The sequence below is a fragment of the Lithobates pipiens genome, unplaced genomic scaffold (assembly GCF_037356315.1).
Source record: "Lithobates pipiens isolate NorthernLeopardFrog02 unplaced genomic scaffold, aLitPip1_a1.2 Scaffold_30, whole genome shotgun sequence".
Lineage (NCBI taxonomy): Eukaryota > Metazoa > Chordata > Amphibia > Anura > Ranidae > Lithobates > Lithobates pipiens.
Window position 1 is genome coordinate 25,433,770 of NW_027507791.1, and position 6,000 is coordinate 25,439,769.

Below are 6,000 nucleotides of genomic sequence, written 5' to 3' on the forward strand. Positions count from 1 at the left end.
GTGTGGGAACTCCCACCCAAGATCCACCCCCCCACCAAAAAACATAAAAAATGATACGCTCATATGCACAAACACTTCAAAAGCGGTATTTTTCATCCAATTTTTGTATTGTGTGTATGAAGCTTAACTGTTAGTACATAAAAAACGAAACAAACCTCAATAAACATAAATACGGTAATTCTCTGAATAATCAGCATTCATTCAGTTGTGCTTCCATGCAAATGTGAACATCATGTTCTGATCTTTATTGGGGAATGCTATTTTGTATATAGAGTGTTTATGTGGTGAGTTTACACTTTTCATTGAACAGAGTTTGGATAACACAGGGTTAAACGGAAAGCTCATAAATGAACTGCACATTATTTGGACAGAATGCTTGGGAAGATAGTGATGTGTTCCTGCTTAGGAGATGTATGTTAGCTTGGGGGGAGCTGCAAACTCTGCAGGGGCTCCAACACACACTCGCTGCTATTCCAACCCTTCACATATTTCCACATAAACTTCCCTCCTGGCATTAAACTTTGCCAGGTGTTGTGCTCAGCTAACCACCCCAAACTGATGTTCCTCTCTCAGCTCACCTCTCTCCCTGCATGTCCTATGAGCAGAATAGCTGTGCTCCTCCTCTGGGTTCTGTTATCATATGGCACTGAAGATGGAGGAGGGAGGGGATTCAGCGGGACACACAGAGCAAGTATGCAGGAGACTGGGGGGGGGGGGGGGAGGATGAGGAGATAGAAAATCAGGAGGGGCCGGCGGGAGGAGCGCATCACGAGAGGTCTGACTAAATACAATCTCTTAGCAGCAGAGACCTGATCTACCCGTCAGCTAGCTGTGATTGACAGGTAGATCGAACAGGAAGCTGTCATGGGGCCCCTTACTGGCAATGCCTGAATGGTCAGGTGTGTGGCACTTACTATTGCGAGCTGTGTCGGCTGGCTGCTGGTGTAGCACCTGCCACACACCTCACATACTTCAAAGTCTTGCAGGACACGGCTGATAAAGGGAACTGAGTTCCTGTTGTGGGAAAAGTGCAGGAACTCCGTTCCCATGCGTTCCCGCAGGACTTGAGCCCTGGGTAGATCTGAAATGAGTGGAAGCTCTGCTGATTTTATCATCCAATCATGTGCAAGCTAAAATGCTGTTTTTTATTTTCCTTGCATGTCCCCCTCGGATCTACAGCGACTTTACTTCCAAGTGCACTTTCAGTGCAAAGTGGTGTTGCCTTTAGTAAATAACCTCCACACACTCTCTTGTACTTTATTGTGTGCACTGTTATTTTTTATTTCATGTTTCTTGTAAACCAAGTGACATGCTCCTGTGTGGGACAATCCGTTTGGTCTCCATATTCTCTTTTTTATAAATCACTAAAATAGAAAAAAAAAATCAACATTTACATAAAGACAAGTTTACATTTTTGGAGTTATTGACCATAGCAAAGCCATTAAAATAGAGAGTTTGTTTTTCTTTTTTCTTTTTTTTAAACAAAGGTAACTTTTAATACTACTTTAATGCAATTGTAAAATCAGTTCTCAATATTTTTTTATTTTGCAGCTTTTATTAAAATAATACATACTGAACCTGCCATGAAAGTTCCTGTTCAGGCACCACTTTTTATTAGTGACAACGCTCATTCCTTGTCTATTAGGATTCTCATAGAGACTGCATGTACCTGTTTTAACACACATTAACCCCTTTGATTACAGTATAGCGTCTATAGCTGCATAAGTTCTAGTATATACACCATAGTTTGTAGACGCTATACCTCTAACACATACCAATTAACCCCTTCACTCCTAAGGGTAAAACAAATGTTAATGCCTAAGCACAATTTTGCAACTTTGACATTTATTAGTAAAAAGGAATATATCATCACAAATAGTTTGGGCACCCAGGTGGATTATGCCTTGTTTTTTTTTTCAGAACAAATTGGGCTTTCATTTTGGGGTAAATGGTAATGGTTATCTCCTGATTTTTATTTTATTTTTTTGTTAAATCAAATGAAAATTGGTCCAAAATAATAATAAAAAAAAACACTGACACTATTTTTTTTTTTTTTTTTTATTCTGCCCAAAATATACTGTTCTTTGACCCTGGACTTGAACTTTGACCCTTACCTGACCCAAACACTAACCCTGGCACTGATCTAGATCAAACTTTGATCTAGGTATTTTTTCTTTATTTTTATTTTTTTACACTGTTGTCTGTTTCTCTCTGCATGGAGAGAGAGAGATACAATGTATCTTTCTGCTCCATTCATAGAGAGAGAAGCACAGGGGCGGGCTTCACTATGACTGATCTCTGTGATAGCCATTCAGAGCACAGCAAGTGCGAAGAGCTCCTAGCACAAAGATGGATATGCATATATGCGGCCCAATGGAAAAAAAGCCCAGGCCAGTGGGGTCGCATATATGCGTACTGAACTTGGAAGAGACGGTGGGCCTTTTGATGATGTTACAAACAACATGGTGGCTTTGGACAACGCTGGAACCTCTGGGTGGGCAAATATCTGAATTGTGCACAACCCACCTCCTGGTAAGCGGAAGTTAGCAGAAAAATTGGAGGTGGGGGTGGTACGGTGAACATCTGCTTTAAGAGTTTGTACATTGCATAGTAGCCCATTATGTGAAACTTACCTGCAGGAGAAGCCCGTGATGTCCCCATCTTCCTCGCTAGCAGCGAGCGTCCATTCTTCACCCCTCTTCCTTACGGGGCCACAAACTCCAGCTCTGTGGGTGGCCGGAGTCGCGTGACATCACTCCCGCGTATGCGCATGGGAGCCACCAGTCACGGCATGACCCGAGCTAGAAACGGCACAGCGTGCCCTTTCTAACTCTAGTGCATGCGCAGAAGAAATCGTTGTACAGCGATTTGCAAATATCTCCTAGACCGTGTAGGTCTAGGATATATTTCAAGTGGTTGTAAACCCTTACAGACCACTTTAACCTACAGGTAAGCCTTAATCTAGGTTGATCTGGATGAGGTGGTTTGTAAGGGTTTACAACCACTTTAATATGTTGTAAAAGACAAGCTACCCTTACAGGCAGATTTCTGGAGACACGCTTCCGATTATATTCTTTGTTTTTAAAGTGGTTGTAAACCATTACAAACCACTTTGACCTATAGGTAAGCCTAGAGTAAGGCTTACCTGTAGGTCCAAGAAATATCTCCTAAACCTACATGGTTTAGGAGATATTTACAAAAAGACAGGCACAGCTGTCTACGGCGCATGCACTGAGCGCTGCACCCATCAACGGCGATATGCCATTAGTTTTGGCTCCCGTCCGCATGCACGGGAGTGACGTCATCGCTGCTCCGGCTCTGTGAGTGGCCGGAGCAGCGATACCCGGGAGAAGATGGACGCTCCGTACTACAGGGGACAGCGGTGACTTCACTGGCTCCTGTGTCAGTTAAGTGACACATAATGGGCTACTATGCGATTCATAGTAGCCCATTATGCTTTACCTTTGCAGGGAGACAAAGAGGAAGTAAATCTATCAGGGTTTACTTCCTCTTTAAATAGCTTTATTGGAATGTCTCGACTACAATATCTCCACAAAATATGTGAGTCTATACATTATTCAGTACTGCAAAATATATATATAACATTGTTCACTATACATCTTTGTATAACCTGTATTTGACTTTCTGCTATTACTACATTTTAGATGTATGATTGGCCTCCTTATAAACTCCCCTGAAGAAGGAGACATAGATACTCTGAAACACGCCGGGGGAATTACGAGAATTTTACCAGACTCGGGATCGCACAGCTGGATGCAGGGGAGGACACAGGGAGAGTTACTTACCTTGTCCCCTGGATCCAGCGATGTCCTCCACGCTGTGTGATCGAGCTGTCCTCCGCTCGATTCACAGTGCCGAATGCCGCCGAGCTCCGTTCCCTGCGACGTTACGGCGCACGGGAGCGGAGAACGGCGGCAAATTCAAAAAAGTAAAAGTACACAAAAACACACACAGTACTGTAATCTTACAGATTACAGTACTGTATTAAAAAATATACACCCCCTTTGTCCCTAGTGGTCTGTGCAGTGCCCTGCATGCACTTTTATATTATAAATACTGTTTTTTCTGCCTGGAATTTGGAGATTGTCCATAGCAACCAGCAAGTGTCCCTTTTTCAGTGTTTTAGGATTTGATTACATTATTGAATATTTTTTATTATTCTTTATTATATTATAAACTTTATCATACCCGGGATGTCTGCTAGACTCTTGTTTTAAGAGATTTAAGAGCGTTATTCCTAAGAATTACAGGACTACAAAATAAAACGCCAGATTTCCATGCAAAATAATTGTACGGCTTTCAGCACCTAATTCCAGACTGAATCATACCGCCAGGGAGGTTAATAAAATACATGTTTTCTCTACAAATTATGTTAGTGCCTTAAAAGTCCACCTAGGGCAGTGGTGCCCAACCTTTTGAAGAGCAAGGGCCACGTAAGCGACTTGGTGACCGGTCGCGGGCCACAATGAGTGGAGCGGGTGGATGCCATGTCAGTGTCCGCTTTGCATTTGCAGAGCGGACACGGACGCAGCCCACGATACTTTTTAGAGGATCGTATTGGAGGTAAAACATAAGTTGGTTTATGTCTGCCACTACTTAGAGGTGAATGGATGGTCCAATTGGTCGGACTGCCGGAACTGACCGCATGAAAGGGGTCCAAGGATGCTTTCGCACTGATGCGCTGCGGTTTACCCACACCATGTGTGCAACGCAGTGTACCTTTGGCTTTCCTGCAGTTTGCAATAGACTTCTATTATATTCTGCAGGTTTGGTGCACTTTCAGAAAGCTCAGCAAACTCGCCGGTAATAACAGAAGTCTATGGCTTAGTGCAGGTAATTGCTCTGCACCTGCAGATCAGTTTGAAAGCAGCCCAGTAACCACTGCAGAAAAGATATGCTACACTATGATTTTAGTAATAAACTGACCTTTAATAACAGTATTCTATTCTATCCCAGAGCAGGAGGCCGTGGGCCACATCAGAGGGCTCTGCGTGCCACATGTGGCCCCCGGGCCACTGGTTGGGCACCCCTGACCTAGGGGATTCTTTCTTTTGTCTTGTCAATTTGGATATGGCACCCTACAGGGACACCTTCACCGATATAATCTTTACACAAAGAACGCTAAAACAGGATAAATAATCTTCTCTGAGTACATGGACTAAATAAGTGTAAACATATAAAGACACTGCATTTTGCCCACAGTTTAAAATGTTCTCAGCACAGCTCCTTCAGCTCCCTTGAAGAGATTATGACTGTAAAATGCTGGAAATTTGGGGTTCCGCTTTTCTGTTTCAAATACTCAAAACCCGTAGCAGCAATCACACCCCACCGTACGCCTGACCACTGTAAACTTTGCTCTTACTTCCATTTTCAGACTCTTATAAGAATGATCATTACAGAGCCAGTATTATTTTCTAATGTATAATTTATCAGCAAACCCCCAAATTAGCGTCAGTAGAGCGCCGTGTTTGATAACTTTGCAAAGCTGAGGAAGCAGTGACTGGCTGCTATAAAGATTGAATTACTTCACCTACCAAGTGTATTTCTTTTCACAAAACCACTTTTCTCTCATTTCGAGCTGCAAACTTCTCTCCTTTTCAATGAGTATGTTCTGCTCGCGTTGCAGTAATTATGGTGGTTTCATTCTGCACTTAAGTCCTGTATGAACTGTTATATGGCTGTTAGACGGCACCGAGTAAGCTCGCTGCCAGCAGTAGGGGCATTTTATACACTTTCACCCTTCTGCTTTCAAAATATTTCCTGGGTCTGCAAAGCATATAGAATAAACGAGTAAATAAATGCAGTGACACATAAACGTTAAAAGTATAGTAATATATAAAAAGATGAACTATATAACTGGGCATTGTAAATGTGTTAAGAAAAACAAGAGCTGTGTACTATTTGGACCCATTTACACTTCAGAACCCGGGTGTTGTAATATACATTTTAAAGTGTATATAGGGCCAACGCATTTTTTCT